This window comes from Chelonia mydas, chromosome 2, assembly GCF_015237465.2.
Source record: "Chelonia mydas isolate rCheMyd1 chromosome 2, rCheMyd1.pri.v2, whole genome shotgun sequence".
Classification (NCBI taxonomy): domain Eukaryota; kingdom Metazoa; phylum Chordata; order Testudines; family Cheloniidae; genus Chelonia; species Chelonia mydas.
Genome location: NC_057850.1, coordinates 157,415,667 through 157,441,956, shown reverse-complemented (window position 1 = coordinate 157,441,956; position 26,290 = coordinate 157,415,667). Strand labels below are relative to the sequence as shown.

At 43.0% G+C, this 26,290-nt stretch overlaps 1 long non-coding RNA gene across 1 annotated transcript in view; it reads left to right on the top strand.

The window, feature by feature from the left end:
- LOC122464624 overlaps positions 1 to 25,468 on the top strand; it is a 31,920-nt gene extending 6,452 nt beyond the window's left edge. Inside the window, exons 3-4 of the long non-coding RNA XR_006288822.1 lie at positions 6,818 to 6,828; positions 25,322 to 25,468. This is a non-coding gene — a long non-coding RNA (uncharacterized LOC122464624). The remainder of the gene's footprint in view (positions 1 to 6,817; positions 6,829 to 25,321) is intronic.
- The last annotated feature ends 822 nt before the right edge of the window (positions 25,469 to 26,290 follow it).

The following is a 26,290-nucleotide window of genomic DNA, read 5'->3' as shown; positions in this document are numbered from 1 at the left end:
GGTGACTAACCATGCATGTGGAATAGTGAATCATGAATTATTAATACTTGAAGATGTTCTTGTAAATAACTCATGGGCTCAAATACTCTGGGTAAATTCCCAGCCCTAATAAAGTCAATGAAAAACTCCCATTGATTTCAGTAGGACCTGGATTTCTCCCTTTATGTTCACCAAAATTACCCCCTCCAACAAATACTGAACAAATCGGTAAAAAAGAATGTTTCAAAACCAACCAGGCCTAAATCCAGCAGATAAATTGTTTGCAGTGAATAATTTGACCAACTCCACTCTACACTTTTGTAATCCTGGAAAATCCAAAATAAAGTAGTAGAGAAGATAAGTTGTCTTAGGGCTTGTCTACACATGAAAGCTATTCCAGAATAAAGTAGGGTGTGAATTTAAAGCAGGTAGCTGCCATGGAATAGCTCCACATGTGGGCACTTATTCCAAAATAAGAATGCCTTATACCAAATTAGTTTAATCCACTTTCAAATTATTCCAGAATACATGGTGTACACAAGCCTTTAGTGGTTTCTTTCCCCAGGTTCACAAACTTCTTCTCGCTTAAATATGTAATCCATTCTACTGGAGTTAAAAGAGAATCCCAGCAAACCTCTACTAAGGAAAGCATAAAATATATGAATATTTTAGCATTTATCCTGTAGGACCTTAAAAAAAGACTAGGCTGATTTCAGAGAGAGCTACAAACTGTTCTGTTTGCTCAGTCCATATGCAACAATGGAGCCAGGTTCAGCCCAAATGCCAGTGAACGATTAAGAATAACTGAAGTGATAGGCTTTTGTCATAAACATACAGCTAAGGGTAGCCTAGAATTCTTCCTTACCTATAAGGGGTTAAGAAGCTCAAATAGCCTAGTTGGCACCTGACCAGCAGGACCAATGGGGAAAGAAGATACTTTCAAATCTTGGGAGCGGGGAAGGTTTTATTTATGCTCTTTGTTTTGTGTGGGGGTTCTCTCTTGGGACTGAGAGGGGCCAGACAGAAATCCATCTTCTCCAGACCATCCCAATCCAAGTCTCCAATATTGCAACCAGTTTAGGTAAACCAGGCAAGGCGGATTAGTTTATCTTTTGCTTTTCTTGTGAATTTGCCCTGTGCCAAGAGGGAGGTTTATTCCTGTTTTCTGTAACTTTAAGGTTTTGCCCAGAGGGAAGTCCTCTGTGTTTTGAATCTGAATACCCTGTAAAGTATTTTCCATCCTGATTTTACAAAGATGATTTTTACCTTTCTTTTTTTAAAATAAAATCCTTCTTTTAAGAACCTGATTGATTTTTCCATTGTTCCAAGACCATGGGGTTTGGGTCTTTGATCATTTTGTAAACAATTGGTTAGGATATCATTCTCAAGCCTCCCCAGGAAAGGGGGTGTAAGGGCTTGGGGGGGATTGCTGGGGGAAGAGGAACTCCAAGTGATCCTTTTCCCCGGTTCTTTGTTAAATCACTTGGTGGTGGCAGTGTTACTTAAACCCAAGGTACAAGGGAAAATTTGTGCCTGGGGAGTTTTTATCCTAAGCTGGTAGAAATAAGCTTAGGGGGGGGTCTTTCATTCAGGCCCCCACGTCTGTACCCTAGAGTTCAGAGTGGGGAGGGAACCCTAACAGCTTTTAATGGGAAGACTTAGTCTTTGCCATATGAAGAATTTAAAAAACAGCACAGCAGTACATGATACTATAAAGAATGCTTTGTTTCAGTCAAAAGAAAGAGAATCTTTCAAATGACAGAATTGATGCAATGCAGAAGGCAATTTTTCTCTGTTTTTCACCCAAACATAATAGATACAGAGGGGCGGGAGGGGAATCTTGAAATGCTGGGGAAGGAGGAGGGGGGAATTAAGGTAAATACATTCATTGTAAAAAATGCTTTTTAGTTATTGAGGCCATTCTGACTCTCCTAACTCTGATTCAACAAACTTTTTTTTCTCATGTGTTCCTTTGTTTTCACGAAGGATTATATAATTTTTCTGGACATTCTGGAGAACAATTCTTACTCTGAATATGCAATACAGATCTTTTCTGATGTTTTAAGTGCCACAACCATTTTCTGGTCCAAAATTCCCTTTAGGGGAACAATCCTGTTCCCACTGAAGACAATGGAGTTTTTCCATTGATTTCAATGAGCAGAGGAATGATCTATAGATGAAGTAATGGGCCTAAAAGCTACACTCAAATGGGAAATCTTACCAGAATTCATGCAACTTACAACCAAAAAAGCCCCTCTCATGCAGAAGTTTCACGAACAGCAGCACTGCAAATTTTTAAGGAGAACGGCAGAACAGCAGGTGCCATATTATAAAGGTGAAGCACGAACAGTGACTTTCTTCCAACACTGAACAAGAATCTTAGCAGCATAAGCAAAAACAAGTATTATCCCTAAAGTTACTCGCTCTCTGCTTCACATGAAACAAACATCTCTGCTATCCCAGCCCCTCCTATTTGGATACAGTAATAAATTTACCCTCACAGCAGCTGCCACCACCTTCAAGGAGGTTACATGACCTAGAGCAGTGAATACAGAGGTGGAATCCCAGAATTCTTAAATTCTAGTATGACTCTTCTACTTTTAGCTTAATGATGTTTTGCACCTAAAAACATCACTTAGGTGTCACAACACCCTTAAGAAGTAGATAAATATTATTATCACCACTGTATAGATGGGAAATTGATAATCAGACATAGTTTTCTGCTCCTTTTGACTGTATGGCTCATCCACAAGACTGCATCGTATCCCAGGTGAATTATTTCACGTATATGGGTTTCAGTTTCGTTACTATAAGTTGAACCTGAAAATATTCAGCACTTAGTCATCAGCCAATTGCAGGTAAATAAATATTATCCTTATTGGACAGCTGGAGAAAATGAGACAGAAAGGCCAACTTTTTCTAAACTGTTCACTGGAGCTGATAGGAAAACTGAAGATTTTCCCACAAGAAATTTTGAATGAAAAATCTTCCTCAGCATTACAGGGGATATGTGTGCCCCTTCATTTCCCCCATGTCCCCTATTTTCACATTACCCACGATGGCAGAGGTTCTGTGAGCCCCCAACTCCACATTCTCCTCTCTGCCATATGGCAGAGACTGTGTGTGACCTCTCCCCACACCACCCTCCCCCCATACCATTGTCCGCCATTCTCCTTTCTCCCCATTCATGCCTATGCCAGGGGCTCTGTGTATATGCCACTCATCCCTCCCTTTCCTCCGTGTTGCATGTCATGCATCCCACATCCCCTTTTGGGATGGGGCATGAGTCGTTATAGGCCCGCAGTCAAATGTGTGTGACTCCTCTGGGTCTTGGAGCAATGCGGCCTAACAGCTCAAGTCAATCTACTTGCCCTCTCAATCAGGCCTGTGCAGCCTAGTGACTGGAGTCAGTAAGGCTGCCCTCACAACCAGGACTGTGTGGCCTAGTGGCCAGACTCAATAGAGCTGGCGAGGAAGGCCACCACCCAGGGTGGGCGGTAGCCAAGATAGGGGAACCAGGCCTTCTGTCTCCACCAGGTTTCATCCCAGGGCCCTGCCAGTTGTGGGGTTTCCCACCACCAGCTCAGCAGGGATCCATCCAAAAAACGCCGAGCTAGTCTCCGGTTTTCCAACAACCTCCCCACAAAGACTCCCTGGGTTATTTTACTCCTGGGGGAATTCTGCATGACTGCATGCATGCATAATTAATGAGCCCAGCATATTTTTAATGTTTTTGTGCAGAAAAAAAGCTTCTGTTGAAATGTTGCTGCACTTCTGCTTTTGCCCACCAGAGAGCGCTGTGGTGCAAGAACAGCAGCAACTCTCAGCAGAAAATAACTTCTGCAATTCTACTTTTACCCACCAGAGGGTGATGTGGTGATAGAACAGAGCAGCAGCTCCCCGCCAGCGAGGAAAGAGAAAGAGGCCTGCCTGCCAGGTAGTGGGCCAGGTCAGGACACAGGGGCTATGTGAAGACAGACAGCATGGGGTGCTGGGGCAGGTCAGACAGGGGCTCCTAAGGGCTAGTGGGGGAGAAAAGACTGGGGCAGGGGCTGAATGGGAGTGGAGGCATAGGGCCACAGGGGGGAGGGAGGTGCAGAGCCACATGGTGATGCGGGAGAAGGTGCAGAGCTACACAGGGACAAGAGAATGGCTGGGTAGAGTACAGAGAAAAATGAGGACGGGGGAGGGGGTACAGGGACACATAGGGACAGGGGAGTGGCTGGGTGGGGCACAGAGACAAATGGGGATGGTGTAGGGTGCAGGGCCACATGGGAATGGGGGGAATGGGTGCCTGAGTGGGAGTGGAGGTACACAGGTGCCTGACTGGATGGGAGAGGCTAGGGTTAAGCCAGGGTCTGAAAGCAGGAAGCTCCCTTACAGTCCCTTCCCACTACCCTAAAAAAAAAAAAAAACTGTTCCATAGTTTTCCCACCCACACCCAACAATCCTCCAAGTTGGCATCCAGGCTCTTTCCCAGCAATTACTTCCCTCTCCCTCAGCTCTTTCCTTACCCCTGACTCCCCCCCTAGCCTGTGCACTGTTTCTGAGGGGGTGCAAGAAATACGGTTCTGTTTTGTAGTTTAAATTATTACTCAGAGTTCTACTTTAATATGCCTAGTAAGGAATCTATTTGTCAAAAAACATTTTCTGAATCTTTTTTGTTGTCTGTATTGTTACAGACATACTTGGTGGTAGGTATTTTGAAATAAAATGACCAAAAATAATTGAAACTGATGTGATTATATTCTGTTATTTTGACAAATAAAATATGCAGAATTTTGCAGATTTTTAAAATATTGTGTGCAGAATTTTTAAATTTTTTCTTGCAGAATTTTTAAATTTTTGGTGTAGAATTCCCTCAGGAGCAGTTACTTCCTACCTGCTTCTCCACAGTTTCATGGTCTCGTGGTTCCCCCGTCTCTCCTCTCTCTGTGGTTTCCAGAGCTTGGGGCTCATGGGTTGTTGCTGTCTGGCTGACCTCCACGCCATGAAGTGCCGCAGTCCTTTAGCAGGAGTCTGCAGCACACCTCCATCCTCTCCGGTGGACAGCCCCAAATGAACCAGACTGCTCCCTTTTATACCTGGCCTCCAGCTGGAGCCCAGCAGGGTCGAGGGGGCATGTTCTCCTCATCACAAAGAGAGGAATTAACCCCTGCAGTCCCAGTGTGGTGCATGCACACCCTGTCACACTCCACTGTAATTTCTCTTCTTTCTGTCTGGGAGGTAAATCATTCAGGGTATGCCTTCACTGTGCAGTTAGCCTGGATGATTGGCACCCGGGTCTGAGCAACTGTGTAAGTTCTCAGCCCCAGTGTGAGTGTCCCACCTGCAAAGCCCTACCTGAGTTACCGCATCCCCACTGTTTCTGCACTCGCCCTTGTGTATCTGGGGCATATTCCATGGTTTTTTGTGCTGAGACACTGTAGGATACTTTCCCCTGTTAATTCTGTGAACTGGGGGAGAACCTGTCTGTCCTTTGGGGGGAATTGTGGGAAGGCATTAGGGCAGTACCAATACTTGGGTGATTTTTTTTGCCTGCATCCTCACTGCAAGGTTGACTTAAAGCAGAACTCAATATACACCCCTAGCTAGGTCAGCAAAGCATCTCCAGACCCAGGTTAAAGGTTTTTCTGTATGGACTTCAGTGGGCTGGGCTAAAGCCCAAGTAAGAACCTGGGTTAACTCGAGCGTAGACATACCCATAGGGTGTCAATAGGTTAAACGCTACTGGGAGGACAAGAAAAGATGGGATGAGGTATTGTTATGCTGGAAAGTGTCAAGTGCCATCAACTTCTTTGATCTATAGACAATTACAGAGGTGCTTGAAGCTGTGGCTCTGCTAAAGGGATGGTAGGGGCTTCACCTATCCCACACTTCACCCCATTCAGATAAATTCACACACGTTTTGGAATTGATCAGATGTGGCATTCAAATATCGTTATGTTACATCCAAACAAATGTCATCAAGTTGAATGTAAGACACTGGAAGCTCAGCCAATAAAATGCTATTAAAGTACAATGTATTATAGCCAGTCTGTGGCAGAGGTGGGAATAGGATTTGGAGTTCTGTGCTCAAAGCCTTGTGTTCATTCCTTCAAGAAGTTTCTTCCTCCTCCTTGCAGAAATGTTGCTGTTCTCAAATATTCACTCTATTTCTTCTTGTCAGAATGTGCATCCTTCTAATTGTATGCAAAAATATGGAAGTTTCACAGAAGTATTGCAAACAAAAATCCATAAAATTGGTCAGGGTGGAAAAATAATTTGTTTTGAATATTTCACCCAGCTCTAATTATATATTATTGGAAGTCAGTGGACTGCATTCGTGAAGGATTAACATAGGCACAATTTATTTTTCCAAATTTTATCAGAAAAGTGAAATCCTGTACCTTATCTACTACTGAATCTCAAAACTAACAGTAATACCTAGCACTAATTTTACATGTTCAAAGCTCTTTACAAGTGCTAATTAATGAAGAGAATTACTCATTTTAAAAGGTGTAGTGATAATGAACACATACTTATTTAATTAAAAAATACCCATATGAGGATACCAGTACCGACGCTTATGACGTGCCAAGTAATGTTAAGTATAGCAGAAGATGTATATTAAAGACATATGGATATTTTTAGCTGTTATTTATACTTTCTTTTAAAGGGTTAGTCAAAGGAACATAATGCAGGACCCAGAAGGACAAATCCTAGCATTCAGTTCCAGAGCTAGAGGCTACTTAACAGCTCTTCATCTAACTCGCAGGGGAACTAGCCAAGTCAACAGATGCTCCTGCTGGAAAAAATATGATATGGTGTTTCACACGTATATGTTGTTCCTGGCAAGCTTTTCCATCTGTTGGACTCACTCACTCTATTTTGAAGAAATAAGAAGGGGTGCAGCCTCAGAAAAGTGTACAAGGGCATGAGACAGTACCACATCTTTAAAGTATACCTGTTCTTCTCTTTATATAAGGCAAACTGAAACTGAGATGCTGAAGGGATTAAAGAGGAATTACAGTTTGCTCCTCCTTAAATGATTCCCCTGGAATATCACAATCTCCCATGGGATGCTCTGAAAGTAGGAGGGAGTGAGGAGCTAAAGGGTTGTCTTTTTTTCTTGCATGCTGTGACAAGGCGCCTCTGTCACAGTTCAGCTACAGTAACTCCTCACTTAACGTTGTAGTTATGTTCCTAAAAAATGCGACTTTAAGCAAAACAATGTTAAATGTATCCAATTTCCCCATAAGAATTAATGTAAATGGGGGGGCGGGTTAGGTTCCATGGAAATTTTTATATATATATATATATATATATATATATATATATATATATATACACACACACACACACACACACACACACACAGTATAAGTTTTAAACGAACAATTTAATACTGTACACAGTGATGATGATTGTGAAGCTTGGTTGAGGTGGTGAAGTCAGAGGGTGGGATATTTCCCAGGGAATGGCTTACTGCTAAATGATGAACTAGCAATCGGCTGAGCTCTCAAGGGTTAACTCGTTGTTAATGTAGCCTCACACTCTACAAGGCAGCATGAATGGAGGGAGGGGAGACAGCATGGCAGACAGACACACACCATGTGTGAGAGAGAGATGCTCATTGCCCCTTGAGGTACTCTGACCCCATTCTCAAGTACACTGCCTTGTTAAGACCACAGCTGCTGCCAAGAAGCTCCCTCCATCCTGAGCCCGTCATGAGACCCCCTGCTCTATGGAAGATGGGGTAAGCGGGAGCAAGGGGGAGGGCGACACCCTGATATTTCCCCACTCTTTCCCCCGCCCCCTGCCCGGCAAGCAGAAGGCTCGGGGAGCCGCTCCAAGGCAGAGGGCAGGAGCAGCACATGGCAGTGGGGGGAGGGACAACTGAACTGCTGGCAATTGACAGCCTGCTGGGCAGTTGCTGCACAGGGAACTTAGGGGAGCGGGGAGCTGATTTGGGGCTGCCGGTCCACCCTGGTTCCAAGCCCCCACCAGCTCGCTCCAACCGGCTGCTCTTCCTGCAAGCAGTGGACAAAGCAAGTGGCTGCCAAATGATGTTATAAAGGAGCAACTTTAAACGAGCATTTTCCCTAACTGATCAGCAACATAACAACGAAATGTTAACAAGGACAACTTTAAGTGAGGAGTTACTGTAATTTAACTATCACAAACGCAGACAGGACTGGTTTCAGAGTGGTCACCCTGTTAGTCTGTATCAGCAAAAAAAAACAAAACAAGGAGTACTTGTGGCACCTTAGAAACTAGCAAATTTATTTGAGCATAAGCTTTCATGGGCTAAATGAAGTGGGTTTTAGCCCATGAAAGCTTATGCCCAAATAAATTTGTTAGTCTATAAGGTGCCACAAGTACTCCTCGGTTGTTTTTTGTTTTTTTACACACAGGACTGCTTAACTTTCACCAATGTGAATCTTGTGAATCTGAATAATCAGCTGAACATGAACTCCCAACATGATGCTGTGTCCAAAAGAGCTAGTGTGATCCTGGGATGCATAAACAGGGAAGTCTCAAATAGTAGTAGAGAGGTTATTTTACCTCTGTATTTGGTATCGGTGTGACCGCTGCTGGCATACAGTTCTGGTGCCCACAATTCAAGAAGATGTTGATAAATTGGAGAATTTCAGAGAAGAGTTGGAAGAATGATTAAAGGATTAGAATACATGTCGTGACTGATAGACACATAGGGTATGTCTGCACTGCAATGTAAGCCCGGGGTTAGTAGAACTCAAATTAGCAGACCCTGAGTTTGTTAACCTAGTCCTTGAAGCTTCTACATTCATTCATTTCTACATTCAATCCAGATTAGGAATTATTGAACCTCCAGCATCCACACTGCATTATGCAGGCCTGAGTCCAACCACCTATATCCCAGACTTCCTGCCCACATGTGTCTGCTCTAGCCCTTTGTTCATGGTGCAATATGGGAAAACTTGATTGAGCACCAAACTTGACTGTCCAGGGGACAAAGAAGGTTGGCCTGTGGGACTGTGGAGTACTTTTGGTGGACTCCCAGAGCACAAGTCCAGTGGGGTTTCATCTACACTGCAAAACAACAGGGCTTGAACCTTGAGTCCAACTTGACTCAAGCTTGGACAATCCACTCCCATGGGGTCCTGGGACCCTAGGTCTGAGTTCTGGGTTAGCGCAATTTGTGTGTAGACAGAATGGGATTTAGAGTTGATCTTGAGTTTGAACCCTGGCCTTACACTGCTGTGCAGACCAACCAAAGAGCTCGATCTATTTAGCTTAATAAAGAAAGAGATTATTTAATTACAGTCTATTTCTTGCATGGGCTCTTCAGTCTAGCAGAGAAAGGTATAATATAATGGCTGGAAGTTGAATCTAGACACATTCAGAATGGAAATACAGCATAAATTTTTAACAGTGAGGGTAATTAACCATTGGAACAATTTACCAAGGGGTATGGTAGATTCTCCACCACTAACACTTTTAAAATCTAGATTGGATGTTTTTCTAAAAGATATTAGAAAATTAGATCTAGGGATTATTTTGGGCAAGTTCTATGGCCTGTGCTCTACAGGAGATCAGACTAGATGATTACAATGGTCTCTTCTGGCCTTAGAGTCTATGAAAAATATTTGCACCGTGAACACAGTCAGTGTTATACTATTTTATACACACAGGCACCCCCCCACACACACACACACCCCTCATACCAGTGCCACTGACATCTATACAGAACTGGACATGTATGTTCCACTTTCAAAAATACTATAAATGGTTCCAAACTGGAACATTTAAGCCCCGCAACCAGATTTTAGCCTCCCTCCTCACTTAAGCATTTAGGTGTCTAGGATCCAGGGGTTTGGTTCAGACTATTACAGAGAGAGGTGCAGCCACAACATTCAGATCTGATTCTGAATTCAAATTCCAGCACCTTCCCATATCCAAATGCCTCTGGGGAGGTGGAAGGGATTCCCCGTTCAGTGCCATCTCACTTCAATGCAATAGGGCAGAGGGTGCTCAAAACTGAAATTGACATCACAGAGCGTTTCAGGTTCATGAGAAATACAGAACTGGATTACAGAAGAATGGGTAAAGTAGCATCACTATCATATACATAGGACTGAGTTTTATGCAGTTAATGAACTTGAGCAGTTGACAGTTTACAGGGAAGAGAAACTTAGGCATTTACTGCACTGGCAGCTCAAATGATAAATTTATTTCAGAGTACAGCTATGCATTAATGAAGACATTTTCTGATAACACAGCCATTAACATGCTTTAGCATTAATTACCTTTGTCCTTAGGAAACAATGGTCTATGGCCACAACGTTTAGCATGAAGATATCAGTAGAAGTCACCAATCACCTCTTGTTAAGATTACCACACATAGAATTTAATAGCACTCAAACTAATAGGGGTCTTTACAGGCAGTAGGATTTAATAGTGACTAAAATATCCTTGCTACAGAAGGATGTTTCACAAACCATAGAAAGGAACAATTATATGCTAAATGTTATAGGACTTTTTCATAAAGGACAGTTCATGTCATCAACTGAGGACGTTTAAAGGCAATTGTGTGTGTTTAAGTTTTTGTACATAATGGTCTTTTTTCCTTCTTTTAGGGTGTAATCTAAAGAAAACAACTAAACTCTTTGGAGTCTTTCCATTGACTTCTACAGGCTATGGATCAGGCCCTTAATTGTTTTGCTATTATTGTTTTCACTCTTCTTTTGTATGGCATTGCTATCTGCCAAGCACTAAAGCAAATTGACACAAGCAATAACCAAAATGAAGTATGCTATTCAAAACACATCAAATCAATATTCAAAATTCACCTTGTTCCAAATCAATAATAATGTGCCATGGCTCTTTTAATTATTAAAGGTTAAACTGGCACAAAACTTCACTTTCTATTATTTCACCATGACTAATAATCCTCAGTCAAAACCACTTTAATCTATACTCTTATTCTTATAAAAGAAGTGCAGGATATCTCCAATATGCCACTTTGCTGAACTGGATGTAAGCAATTGAAAATGACAAACTAACTATGCACAGAACTTTCATTTTTGTTATTGCTTTTGAGCAAAGGTAAAATCTGAAATGAAGTTCTCATACCTGAAGTGTGGATCTCTAATGCATATTTTGAATTTAAGCCCTGCACAAATTCCCAGTGAGGATACAGGAAGATCTGATTCATGTCAGGAACCAGAATATATTCAATATTCTCTTGACACATCTCATTAGAAGTTACATTTCTTTTTCCAGGATTTCTTTTAATTTTTAATTTGAGCAAGAGTTCCAAAACTCTGATATATTTTCATAGATCATCCGATATCTATATTAGTCCATCTATTCTGCAAAGTGCCAGAACACTATAGAACCAGACATCCGTCTTTAAGGGGCAGGATAAAACTAGCAGTGTAATATCTTAGCAGTCAGTTCCATGGGCCTGATTATCCACTGCCTTGTCCTTTGTTCCCTCATTTGCACCCAGGCTATGTGATGGAAAAGTGGGTGTAAAACACCACCAAGCTGACAGGGTAACAGGTCAGTCCTACTTTGCAAAGCTGTGTCAGCCCAAGGTGCAAGGCAATGGAGAATGAGGCACTATTAATCTAGGACTAGATTCTCAACAGAGCTCAGGAGCCTTCAGTTCCCATGGGAAATGTGGCTACTTATTTAGATGCCTAAATGAGAACGATTGATGCTGAGCTCTTTTGAAAGTCAAGCCCCCTAGGTCTTTAGCAGTCTGAGTCTTTAGCTGTTGTAGTCTGTCTGATTCTGGCAACCAGCCCCAGTTTATACTGTGCATAATGTGACAGAATTAAGGTGGTAAATGTGTATATTTTCCAATTACCATACAAAAATTACATGAAGGCAGGGTTATGGTTATAAATATATGCATTAAACTAAAAGAACCTCATTAAAACACGTTTAGATCAAATATATTAGACATCAAATCACTGGAAATCCTCATTCTACACCGTCTACTTTAACTCTACTTCTCCAGTCCTGCCATCTTTTGACAAGTTATCCCCACAAGTTGCTACCTAAGAGTTTTTATCGCTACATATATAAATGACAACTCTGTGTCTTTTAATGTATGGTGATATAACCTGCACCTACCGGGCCAGTCTTCCCAAGCCTGTGATGCAAAAGTGTGTAGGATACAGCTGAGGAGGGGGGAGAAAATAGGGTCTGTGGACTGGATGTTTAGGGAGAAAGTGACTCTCTGCCTTGTATCTGGAGGGTAGAGTCTCTGACCAATATCAAGCAGCTTAATAGAGTAGAATGTCATCTCCAGACAACAGGAGGGTGATGAGTGGGGCAAGGTGATGTGTGACTCGTGGAAGGTAAGATGCAAGTATCTGTTGTGGTCCCTGGTCCAAACCAAGAGCACTGGGGAAGGCTGAGTTTTAATAAATCTAAGACTCAGATCCCTTCCCCATCATTTGGGACAGCTATAGCTCAGTTTCTGTGTGCAAGGGCCTTCCAGGAAAGAGAGGGAAGGTCAGGATGTGATATTCCTTCTCTTTCTAATGTAAAAAGCCAAAGCATGGAATAATTGGGGTGAAAGAAAGAAAACGTCGTGAGGCCATATTCCTATGTTATAAAGCGGTAGAAAAAGGTACTCTTTTTTTGCTTTGTAATTCACCTTTAAAGACTTGACCTTTTCTTTTCACAATCAAAAGGTTACACCACCACTCCCCTCCCAAAACAGTTTTATTAATAGAATGAGAGACATTTCTTCCCAATAACCAGGATCTTTTCTTCCACTGTTTCTTTGCCAGCAGGTTTTAGTTACCTTTCTAGTTGACTAAATAATTATACCCATAAGACTGGAAGCTTGGAAGGCTGAGAGATACATGGAAATAAATTAACCTAAAGCAGCAAACAACATGTAAAAGTGTTTGAGGACACACAGTTAATGCATGCTGAGATTTGGGTTCAGAAACTATTTACAGTGAGAAACACCTTTAAATAGAGAGATTTTCTCATAGGTCACTTAACTCCCCATTCAATCCCCATGGGTACACATGATCACATACTATTTTTTTCCATCGGATCCCTGCCTCATTCAACGAATAGGTGCTCACTTAATGAGTATTTTGGTCTCTGTTCAATTTATGGCGCTAGGCCTTATTTATTTATTCTGAAGCCAGACATTCATTTCCTTGTGGCCTTTTCTATGGTGCTCATTACTATAGTATCTGAGTGTATCACAGACATTAAATTAATTTATCTTCTGAGCACTTCTGTGAGGTAAAGGGGTGGTATTAATCAGATTTGTACACAAGAGAAACCATGGCACAGAGAAATTAAGATGAAAAGTATCCACTAATTTTAAACAACCAATTTGAGATATCTAGGACCTGATTTTGGTGGGTACTTAACAGTACATAGCACTTTATACGTTCGGAACACAACTCTTATTGACTTCAGATGCTTCTGAAAATCATTGGTAGGGCCCTACCAAATTCACAGCCATGAAAAACACGTCACGGACCGTGAAACCTGGTCTCCCCTGTGAAATTGGATAAAAGTACACAAAAGACCATATACTATACTAAAAGTATATAGGGTAAAAGTATAAAAAAGTACACAGTGTTTCTCAAATTGGGGATCCTGACCCAAAAGAGACTTCAAGGTTATTGTAGGGGGGTCATCATATGGACACCTTTACTTCTGCACTGCCTTCAGAGTTGGGTGGCCGGAGGGCAGAAACTGCTGGCCAGGCGTCCAGCTCTGAAGGCAGCGCAGCCCTCAGCAGCAGTGCAGAAGCAAGAGTGGCATGGTACGGTGTATTACCACCCTTACGTCTGCGCTGCTGTTGGTGGCAGCGCTGCCTTGAGAGCTGGGCGTCTGGGCAGGTGCTCTCCAGCTGTCCAGCTCTGAAGGCAGTACAGAAGCACCGGTGGCAATACTATGACCCCCCTACGGTAGCCTTGTCAGAACCCCGTTTGAAAAATGCTGACTTAAGGGCTTTACATGTTTATATTTTGCTGTTTTAAAATACATATTCATGCTTTGTTACAACACTGCGACATTTAAGCTTTAAATACCTGAAACCATGAAATTCAAGATTTTTAAAATGCTATGACCATGAAATTTACAAAAATGGACTGTGAATTTGGTAGGGTCCTAATCATTGGACACCCGGAAAATGAGGAACACACAATTAGCGACCCACCTATGAAAAGTTTGGTTTAAGTGATTTGCCTAGCATCACATGGGAACTCTATGGCAAAGGCCAGGACAGAATCCAATTGTTTAGAGTGGTATTAACTATCCTTTCTCTTCTTACAGTCCCCCTCCTCTTCCATTTTACACTCTCCATCTTCTGCAACAAACAAAGCATGTATCCTATAGACAACAGCCTCTTTCACCACACAACCCTGATTCATCCCCGGAGCAGGGTCCCTCCTGTGCACTGAATGAAGCAGAGGTCCTGTGGAAAAAATAATACATGATCATTTAATCCAAGATTGTATCATAATGTGCATGCACAAGGGGAGAAAATTAAGGTTGCATACACAAACCTTTGGCCAAATTTGGAAGGATTTTTCACCAGGACTACAAAAGGCACATCCCTAACATAAAGGCCATCCCCTAGCAAACTTCAAGTCCCTGATCCAAAGCATGGGGTGCTAGAACTTCTCAAATAAAAAAACAATTCTGGTGACCCTTAAACATGGCAAAACAATGTCTTTCCCCCCCAGATTCATTCTTGGAAATGGCTAAATCCTTTTGGCTGGTATTTTTCAAGAACATTCAGCCCAAGGCAGATACCTGGCAGGGGAAATATCAGCCCGAACCAGTTCCACCACTTTCCTTTGTATTTCATGTAGTTTTAGCTGCCTTTACAAGTATTTTAGTGGCCAGAAATGTGGAATCAGCACCATGAGAACAGCCAACAACATTGTCAACTAAGCTAGGCATCATGGTCCAGTGGCTAGGGCACTGGCTGTGGAGTCATTCGAGGCTCTGCTGCTGACCTACTGTGGAATCTTGGGTAAGTCACTTCACCTCTCTGTGCCTCAATTTCGCCATCTCTAAAATGGGGTTAGTAATACTTAACCTTCACAGGATGTTCAGATCTCCAGGTGAAAAGTGCAATACAAGTCTTATGCATTTTTATTAGCTTTTGATTTAAATAAGCTTTGGTTACTGTAACTTGCTTACAAACTCATTTAAAACATAAATAAAAATGTTCATGAGATCAGTGTTCCGTGTGTGCAATTTCTATCCATAATATTATTCTCATAAACAAACTAGGAAAATAGAACCTACGTGGAGCTGCTGTAAGATGGGTGCATATCTGGTTGGAAAACCATTTCTAAAGAATCACAGTCAAGCTGCAAGGGCTTGACTAAAGTGGAGTTCCAATCATGGCATAGGGAGTACACTTCTAAACTTTGCAGATGACACCAAGCTGGGAGGGATTGCAAATGCTTTGGAGGATTAGATTAAAATTCAAAATGATCTGGATAAATGGTCTGAAGTAAATAGGATGAAATTAAAAAAGGACAAATGCAAAGTACTCCACGTAAGAAGGAACAATCAGTTGAACACATACAAAATGGGAAATGACTGCCTAGGAAGTAGTACTGTGGAAAGGGAACTGGGTGTCATAGGGGATCACAAACTAAATATGAGTCAACAGTGTACCACTGTTGCAAAAAAAAGCAAACATCATTCTGGGATGTATTAGCAGGAGTATTGTAAGCAAGACAAGAGACATAATTCTTCCACTGTACTCCACACAGATATGGCCTCAACGGGAGTATTGTGTCCAGTTCTGGGTGCCACATTTCAGGAAAGATGTGGACAAACTGGAGAAAACTCCAGCGAAGAGCATGAAAAATTATTAAAGGTCAGAAAACCTGAGGAAAGATTGAAAAAAATTGATTTGTTTAGTCTGGAGAAGAGAAGACTGAGGGGGAACATAATTTTCAAGTACATAAAAGGTTGCTACAATAAAGAGGCAGAAAAAAATGTTCTCATTAACCTCTGAGAATAGGACAAGAAACAATGGGCTTAAATTGCAGCAAGGGAGGTTTAGGAAGGATATAGGAAAAACTTCCTAATTGTCAGGGTGGTTAAGCACTGGAATACATTGGCTAGGGAGGTTGTGGAATCTCTGTCATTGGAAGTTTCTAAGAGCAGGTTAAACAGTCACCTGTCGAGGTGGTCTAGATAATATTTAGTCCTGCCTTAAGTGCAGGGGACTGGACTAGAAATCTTCTCAAGGTCCCTTGCAGTCCTACAATTCTATGGTTCTAATGCATCAGTGGTTCAATTCTGTTGAGATGCCCCACAATGGGAAAACCGCAAAAGGTTATCATTGGGATAAGGATCCAAACAGGCTGAGCTGAAGTTTTTCGGAGTATCTGAACTTATGGCAAGAGTTCCCCACAACCTCATTCTCCCATCAGGCTTCAAGTCTCACTACCTGCTTTATTATCCGCTTGAAAAATAAGGTGTGTGGGATGGACAGGAGGCACACTTCATTTCTTCTGAAAGGAGGACTCTTCATGAAAGAGTCCCTTTCTGATGTTGTGCCACAAGACCTGTTAACACTGTCCAATATGTTCACTAATGGGGTCTATCTGATGTGCAATTATTGCTAACTGAAAAATTCCTAATAGCTTTTCTGTGGGGATCCTGCTCCTTTACCATGCTGAAACATACAATAGAAGCAGCCTAAGGTTTAAGTGCAATTTATGCCACCAAGTGCATTGCAGGACTGAAGTATCCTCTCCCTTTCTCAGCCCACACTTGCCATTAATTTCTTGGGAAGGTAAGTATCTTGTGAGACGCAAGACTTTGTAAACCCATGATTTAATCTGTGACACAAATCATGGAGAATTCTAGTACCACTAGCATTTTAAAATGGCATCAGGTTTTGGTGCCATTTCCAGTGACGGGGTTAACGGATCCTGGCTACAGGAGATTCAAGGAATGTTGAATGATCGGAAGCTTTTAATGAAACTTTTTGGACCTTCAAAATTATTCAATTTAGAAGTAGAGCAAGGGCATGCAGCAGGAGGAGGGTTCTTATTTAATTCCAGCTGGTTCATCCATCCTTACTTGATACACAACAATTCCACTGACTTGAAACAATCTCATTGTCACAATAATGAAAATGGGTCCTATGACGCAGCTAACGTTTATAATCTCAATGCTTAATACTTTGAATGGAAACAATTCCACTGAGATGATCAGCTCTAATGGCTCCTTTATGTCATTATTGCTTATTGCCCAAATGTCTAATACTCATTTTATATGCAAGTCATGGATCAAAATGACCTCTCTCCTTAGGTTAGGTTAGCAAACTTTGTATAGTAAAAAAAAAAAAAAAAAAAAAAAAAAAAAATCACACTAGTACTCAGTCTCTCCTTCCTCCCCTTGAAGACCTCATGGAGCTTCAAGTCTGTTTCCAAAGACCTCTTCTGTTTTAGCTATTCTAGTCCTTGCTACTGCTGCTTTCCCTGTTTTTACCCTGCACCCTTTGTATCTTTAATCTCATTCTTCTCACACTGGTCCTTGCCAGATTACAGGTCCCAATGGGCAGCACATTCTGTTGCCACCAGCCCCACAAGTAGTCCTACAACCCAGCTGATACAAGGGATGGGTGAGAAAATACACCACCATAATGTGAGAGCATTGGTGTAAAGAATTAGAAATAAACAAACCCCATGTGGCATGTATTTTGTTGTCTTAATTCAGTCTTTAGTAGACTATACCAACACACCATAAGGCACTCTACATTCATGCTTAATTGCTTAAAAATCTATTCTGTGTTCGGCCTTAAGAAACCAACCCTGTTTTTCGAGTGCAAATTCGTTTCTGCAGATCTCTGTACTATAGGATGGCAGTACCTTGATAGTGCAATACAAGGGAGCCACCACCAATATATCTTCCTGGACTATTCCTGGATTGTCGATTTTAATCTCTTGGACATTCCATCGCTCTCCTTTTATGAACACTGGTGAATTATTCTTCATCTGCATTTTTCCATGCACACATAAAACTGCTTTTTTCGGGGGGGGGGGGGGGGGGGGGGGGTGGAGGAATGCAATGGGGGATGGAAGGAAGCATTCCTTTCATCTGCATTATATGTCTCCCTAGATTTGGGGAAATGATTGTTGCAGCTGTAAAGCACACCATGTAAAATTACAGCTTTGCTGCAAACATTCACTAGGAAGAGAATTCTTTTTATTTCCTCAGATTAAGCATGACAAAGAAATGGGGGATATGGAAGTGTTCACTAAGTATCTGTCTTGTGCAACTGAGCATGCATCTGAACAGTCCTATTTTATGGAACAAACTCAATTGTCTGAGACTCAAAGTGATAATATTCCAGATTTTCCAATAACTGAATAGTCAGGTGGGCTCGATTGAAGAGAGACATGCAATAGCCAGCCAGCAATGTGGGTGTATTACCACTTCTCACAATAGAATTTGGTCCTGCAGGCTAAAGCTGCGGTAGTTCTCAGTGCAGCGTGAGACAGAGAATACTGGCCCTGCAATTAATCCTTGTGCCATGCTGGACTCTATGTAAACTGACAATCAAGGCTTTCACACCAGCTAGACCCTTAATCTTTCACAGCACAAAAGAAAGTGACTAGTCTAAAAAATGCAGACAGAACAGTTTCACATCCTGTACAGTTCCTTTAGTAGGAAGTAAGGAATAGCAGCATGTCAGAGATGCTAAACATTCTATAACAACCATTAAAAAAGAAAATATCTATTGTATCTTTTTCTAAGTTAGATTTAAAATTTTATAAGACAAAATAAGGTGCTTGAAAACTAGGAAATTACTTCTACTGATAAGATTGAGTATCTAAGGGAAATAAAAAATAGCAGTTTTATAGTTAGAAAATCATATCAGTTCTCATTATTTCTCATAGTGAAAGCATTCTGTTATAAAATTTTAAGAAGCTTCTTCTGTAAAATTTTACAATTTGAATACTGTATTTAGACATGGATTTCTTTTCTACTGGTCCTTATGCTGTGCGGAAGTAGAAGATGAGTTTGGAGCTCCACCTACAGGTGTTAAAAATAAGGCTGTACTTCTAAAATCTGATTAAAGCCATCTAGCCCGTGTTGCTTCAGTAAGTGCTGCGAGACAATATTTTCACTCCTCCGCAGAATTAGCCATCCAATTATTTTCTCAGATTAAAGCAAGGACTAAACCCTGGATACACTCAGCATTCAAGACACGTTCTTAAGCAGTACACAGATACATTGGACCAAATTCTGCTCAGTTACACCACTGCAAATCCTGAAACTTCATTGAGTTACTTGGCATCTTTGCTGGTATAAATGACAGAGGAATCCAGAAAGTAAACACAATACTTCCTTCTTGTGGTTTCTGTCTTCTCAAATTGGCTACAAACAGACCACCATCAAGTTATTCTCATCTTCAAGTTCTTGATATCACTAATCACTTACCATAGCTCTCATTTGATTTATGAGCATAAATACAGTTACCCTTCAAATGCAGAAGGGAGAAGGTACCAGAAGATCTATATCAGATACTACCAGTGGCAACCCAGAGAAGAGAATCATAGGGACTTGTGACAGGGTGCTGAGCAGAAAGACTGCAGAATCAGCCCCCTGCCACTCCAGCCCCATTTAGGTGAATAAATGGCTGGAAAGCTGGCTGGAAAGAACCTGCCCAAATTGAGGGGAATGAGAGCCAGCTGCCAGCCCAATTAACCCAGGACTATATAAGAGACTGGGAAGACAGGCGGGGGAGACTGGCACAGAGAAGAGTGAGTGTGTGCAGGCATGAAGAAAGCCCTTCCCCCCTGGGTTCAGACACAAGGAACCCAGAGCTGTGTATGCTGTATGGTGAGAAGGTGGTGGGAGCAGGAACTTGTAAATAAAGGAACCTCAGGTTCCTGAACCCAAGGGTCTCTGAGTGACTTTATCTGAGCCTAGCAGAGGCAGGAGCCAGGAGGGCCAGCTGCGCTCTGCTACAGCCTGAATACCAGATACAAGAAGATCACTTTCACATAGCCAGATCATCATAAAGTGGGTGTAAACATCTCCCGATACCTCTGTGTACAGGGCATCCCTGGCTAATATACCAGGCTAATTCACCAGCCCTGAACCCAAACCCCAGTACAGGGTGCAGAGCAGTGATACGCTGTGCTATAGCTATTCTCTGCCTCCTAGAGTCCATAACGGACTACGGTAAGCAGAGTAAGTTAGAGAAATCTCAGAGCTGCTCTGAAGTACACCCAGCTGGGTGCAGCCTTGCACAGCTTCAGAATACAGGGAGCACAAAAGAGACCCTACAGGTTTGTCATTTGAAGAAATGCTTAAGTTACAAGACTGCTAAAAAAAATATGTTAACATATTTCACATTTTGCTGACATTCCAGCAAGTGCTCAATCAGCATATGTTCTTACTGCCAGTGCAGCTCGTCAGCAGTATCTGTTAATAAGGAGAGCCTGTAATGAAGCACCTTAACCACCAATGTGCCCCCTTGTGTCAGTGTGAGATGTTGCAGGGGGTTTCATCTCTGATACCCCCTGCAGGCCATCAGTATTTGCACACCATTCAGCCCTCTGGCTGAGAGGCAGCTAGTCCAATATCCTTTTATTACTTCCCAAGGTAACAAATTGTCCAGGTTCAGTCCTAAGTCCCAAGAATCAACCTATCCTCTGGGCCCTGTGCTCCACCCTGCCCCGGGATTCCATGCTGGCTGCCTTTCCCCAGCCTTGATATCAACTACTGTCCTGCCTAAGTCTTTCTGAGGCCACTAGCCTCCCATGGTATGTCTACACTGCTGCTGGTAGCGAACTTTCCAGCCCAGGTAGACAGACTCCAGCTAGTGCACCAAAAATAGCAGTGTGGATATGGCAGCTTGGGCTCTCAGGCTTAGGGGGTTGGGTGGGATTGAAAGCCCAAAATCCGCACTGATATTTTTAATACTCTAGCTTGACCCTGCTAGTGAAAATCTATCTTTCTGGGCTGGAAAGCTCACTCCCACCTGCCCCGCACACCCCAATAGTCTCTGGTGCTTCAGCCCCTCACAGGAGCCAGCCCACCTGCTGGTAGGGTTGCTGACTTTCTAATCACACAAAACTGAACGTTCTTTCCTGAGGCCCCACCCCGCCCCTCCTCTGAAGCCCCCTGCCCCACTCACTCAATTCCTCCTCCCTCTGTTGCTCACTCTCCCCGCACCCTCACTCGTTTTCATTGGGCTGGGGCAAGGGGTTGGGGTGTGGAAGGGGGTGCAGGTTCTGGGGTGAGGCCAGAAATGAGGGGTTGAGGGTGTGGGAGGGGGCTCAGGGCTGGGGATGAGGGGTTTGGGGTGCAGGAGGGGGCTAAGGGCTGGGGCACGGGGTTGAGGTATGGGAGGGGGTAAGGGCTCTGGCTGGGAGTGCAGGCTCTGGAGTGGGGCCAGGGATGAGGGGTTTGGGGTGCAGGAGGGGGCTCGGGGCAGGGGCTTGGGGTACAGGTTCCAGGAGGGAGTTTGGGTCCAGGAGGGGGCTTGGGGCAGGGGTGCAGGCTCTGGAAGGGAGTTCTGACCTGGGGCAGGGGTGTGGGCTCCAGCCAGGCGGTGCTTACCTCAGGCGGCTCAGTCAGCTGCACAGCAGGGCTAAGGCAAGCTTCCTACCTGCCCTTGCTCTGCATAGCTCCCAGAAGCGGCGGTATGTCCAACTCCCTACACAGAGGCACGGCCAGGCAGCTACCATAGGCCATGGCTCCTGGCCAATGGGAGCTGCGGAGCCGGCGCTCAGGGCAGGGGCAGTGTGCAGAGCCCCTTTTGCCACCCTATGCCTATGAGCCAGACGTGCCGGCCGCTTACGGGAGCCAGGGAGCCTGCCTTAACCCTACTGCGCTGCCGACTGGATTTTAACGGCCCCGTCAGCGGTTCTGACCAGAGCTGCCAGAGTCCCTTTTTGACCAGGCATTCCAGCTGAAAACCAGACGCCTGGCAAACCTACCTGTTGGCTTCCTCTGGCTTTTCTTCCCCTTGACTGATCTCTCTCAGTATTTATAAGTCCAAGGTGTCTGTTGAGTTGCCTGATCCTTTTAGTCCCTCCCTCCCTCCCTGTCTGACAAGTAACTGCCAAATTACCACCCAGGTGAAGTAAATGTGCCTAACTAGACCCTTTCTTGCCCATCATGTGGGCTTCACCCTATCACAGGGCTATATGATAACTGACACTTAAACACAAAGAGAAAGAACTATGACATTAAATAACTCAAAATATCATCTATAAATGCTAAATATATTTTACATTTACCATTTTGCCCCGTTACACGCACATTTTGTGCCTGTGCTACCTATATATGATCTAGTAGTTGCTGTTGCTGTTATCCATTATGCAGCATGTCTGATGGCATGCTCACTTCGGCATGCAGTGAGGTCTGCCAGGAGTACGTCGGAGTCCGCTAGCACTGTTGATTACTGAATGGACTAGAACATTTGATGCAACTCTCAAATCTGTACAACTGCAGATATCATGAGCAACACATGGACATTGGCAAAGCTATTAACCCTACTGGCAGGTTGCTAATCAACTTTAATTAGAGATGTTTCAGAGTAGCAACCGTGTTAGTCTGTATCCGCAAAAAGAAAAGGAGGACTTGTGGCACCTTAGAGACTAACAAATTTAATTGAGCATAAGCTTTTGTGAATTACATGAAAGCTTATGCTCAAATAAATTTGTTAGTATCTAAGGTGCCACAAGTCCTCCTTTTCTTTTTGATTAGAGAGACACTAACACAGGACTGCTGGGGGGCAGGTGCTGGTTTTTTAACAACACTTAATAAAAAGTGACTAAATGGTGTTTTCATTTGGCTGCCCCCATGGCTGGTTCAACGAAGCTGGAGCTCCCGGCCACAGCTATTCTAGTGGGCAAGATACAACTGTGGAACCTCTTTCCATGCCCCATATCTTGGCCCCAATCTGTTGCGTCAGTCAAGCTGGGAGATTCATACACATGTGCGACCTGGCCAGGCAATAAGAAACATATGTCTTGCTACTGCCTTTCTTTCACTTTGTGGTTTTGTGGGGCCTACATTTCACAGATTTTAAGACCAGAAGGGATTATTATGATCATCTAGCTGAACTTCATTTTTTAAATGTTAACAGGGCACAGTTCTAGAGGTTGGTTTCTTTTGGGGTCTCTCATTGGAGTTGAAGTAGAGCGTGAGGAATGGTGAGAAAGAATTCTGGGAGTAAGAGAAGGGGGAAGTAAACTGAGAGGACAACAGAAGGAGGAGAAATGTAGAGGGGAGAAGGTACAAAAAGAGGATAAGACATTTAATGGGTAAGGAGAATGAAGCTGGACAGCTGAGGGGTTGCAGTAGTAATGAGGGTGAGATAGAGGTAGACCAATAGCAATGTTGACTTGATCTTATTTCCTGCTTTAACCCTTCCTTTCCCCCAATTTTATCTTTGTTCTCAGTTTTTCATCTGTAGTACCTTCATTTTGGACTTTTCTTGGCAGCTGTTCGACTGAAGTTTCAAGTTTTAAAATATATTAGTTCCAGCAGCAAGAAAATAAATTTAAGTAGCGGTTATGCCCATAATTCACCTTCTCTGTAAAAACTGCACATGGAACCCCACATTGAATGTAAATATTTAAGTAGTCTTCTCTTGGTTTTGCAGTGTTCTTTAAACTTCTTTATACATATGTTGGAAAATACCTTTGGAATAGAGCAAGTGCTCAGATGGTATAGGTTGGTGACTTGAAGAAACTGAGGGGCTTTGGGAAATGATCACTATATTTAATATCTTTGAAATTCTGGTCATGCTGCTTCAGAATGTTTGCTACTGAAATGTTCTGCATGAATAATGGAAATTCCTGTCCTGTGAATCGTTGTTAAAAGCATGTTTGTGATAAATTCATTATGTTTTTCCATCTGAAGAAAATAGTCTCTCTCTCTCACTCACTCACACACACACACACACACACACACACACGCAGAAGAACAGTGCCCCTTTCTGAGCTTTAGTTGAAGAATTAGGTCCATTTGCTCACAGGCAATAGCATTTATACTTGGTCCAGCCACTCGTGGGAGACAGAGAGCCATGCTAATGTTAGCAGGGGTTATATGTATGTTTATATATTCTCTTTCTCCACATATTTTTAATGTATAAGTGATCTCAGTCTCCACCCTCCTCAAAAAAAAAAAAAGCTCAGTTTTGATTACAAATTAAGAGAAGATAAGCTTGGCCCATGTAAACTGTATTGTTTGGGCGCACGAGTCATCATGAGCAAAAATTGCAGCTAAATGATGTACACACCTAGAATTGTGCATGGACAAATTTCAGCTGGGTTGAGGCTATTCTGATAGTTTGTTCCTCTAAATAAACAAAAATAAAAAATGCTTGAAGTAATTCCAAGTGGTTTCCCATGAACAGCCTAAGTTATGAGCTGTCCTAAGAGTATCATTATTCATACAGCACCCAGCACAAGCTAAGTGCTTTAAAGTCATGTGATAAAACAAGATCCAGGTCTGGAAGACCTTAAAAATATAGTCAATCAAAACAAAGGGTTCAGCTGCAAAGTAAAAAGCAAAAAAATTGAGTGACAATATTTGGCGCACAAATTTTGCAGCTTTTTTGAAACACAGCATACAGCCTTCAGGTTCCCAAAGATTTTTTTGGCCCTGTAGAAGGGAAATGATTGATGCATTGGTTTCCCGATATCACATCTCTGAATTTGACTTTTCCCTAGGTTACAGAAGCACAACTCCCACCACCTTCGATGGCAAGTGCATCTGTTATCTGGACAAGAACTAAGCCCCTCTGCATACTCAAAATGGCAGTGTCCAGAACACAGCTGCCTTGAGAGACCCAAGGCCAAAGAAAATCCTCCAGAAACAAAAGTGCTTATAACAGCATGACAGAGTGAGAGAGTGGATTAGTTCTCAAGCCACGAGATTACATTTTGTTACCTATTTTGATCTACTGGAGTCTTCAGCTGCTTACTGGGATAGCCAAAGACTTCTTCTGGACACCTATGTCCTAGGGATGAAACTATAGTTATTTGGGCAAGTAGCAACATTGTCTTGTAGCTTCAAATTATTTAAACAATTGAGTCTGGCTTGCTGACTAAATGTCATGGAAGAAGTGAGTGACAGAGAGAGGAGATTGGGTAGCCAGGAGAAAATGCAGTAAGTGCCAAGTGGAAACAGTGAAATAAAAGGACAGAGAGATAACAGTGATTTTAAGATCAGGTCATGAGAGTGACCAAGACATTGAGTGGAGGAATTCTCAAATGGGTAAGAAGCCCAGCTCCCTGGTGTGGAGATGGGCGTGGAATGCGAGTGCCTAGTGGGCCACTTTTGGTAAGCAGAACTGGCGCTGCAGGATGAACTGAAGGCTGAGTTAAGGCGCCCAATGCCGACGCTCATCAGACCCCAGAAAAGGTGTTGGTTGATATAGACAGCAGGACGGTGGCCATGGAAGTTGGAATCCGCTAACAAGTGTGTAACAGCTCACCTGCCAAATCAACTAGTCCTCAAAATGAATGGCACTGGAGCGCCAGGCTCATACCCAGCTGTCGCCAACAATGAGTGCCAAGGGGGCTATGCTGTGATGAGTAGGAGGGCCGCTGTGGTGCACCTTGAAGCCTAGGCCCAGGTGGAGCCACCGCAGGCACAGATCTTGGTGGTAGTAGAGTCAGAGAGGAACAGAGTCAGAGACCAAAGGAGGCAACGCTCAAAATAGAATCCGGGGGAAGGGCAAATGACAGCCATGCAAAGAGTGAGATGCCAACTGTGTGCATTTGGAGGGCAGAGGAGGAGGAAGAATAGGCGGGAAGTGGCAAGAGGAAGAAATGAGGAGTCTGATACTGACATGGTCTAATGGATGAGGGGGTTGGAAGGAGATTCTACCAAAAGAAGGAGAAGCCAAAGAGGTGAAGGGAGATACCAAGGTTTCAGTAAGGGCATAGGGAACAGACAGACCACTAGAAAGAGAGTCTGGCCATGTCAGAGATGGCACAGGCATTCCAGAGGGAACAGGAGAAAAGAAAGAGTGAAGGACTGAGAGTATTGAAGACTGTGTTGAAATTGCAAGCTATCACTTTAAGAATGGGTGTGGAGGGAGATCTCCTGGCCTTGCTTGCAAGCTAGGGGGCTCTGCTAAGAACCCTGAGATCAGAGTCAGTCTGGAAAGAATCAATCTAAAACAAGGTAGAGTGAGAGTTGTGACTCTCAGCCTTATGGAGCAACGTGCTTTCTCTCTGTTTTTGGTTCCTGGGTGGTGTTATCCAGATTCTAAGAATAAAAGTAGTGTTAACATTGCTTTAAGAATGGGGAAAGAGTATCTGATGTTTTTATCTAACTT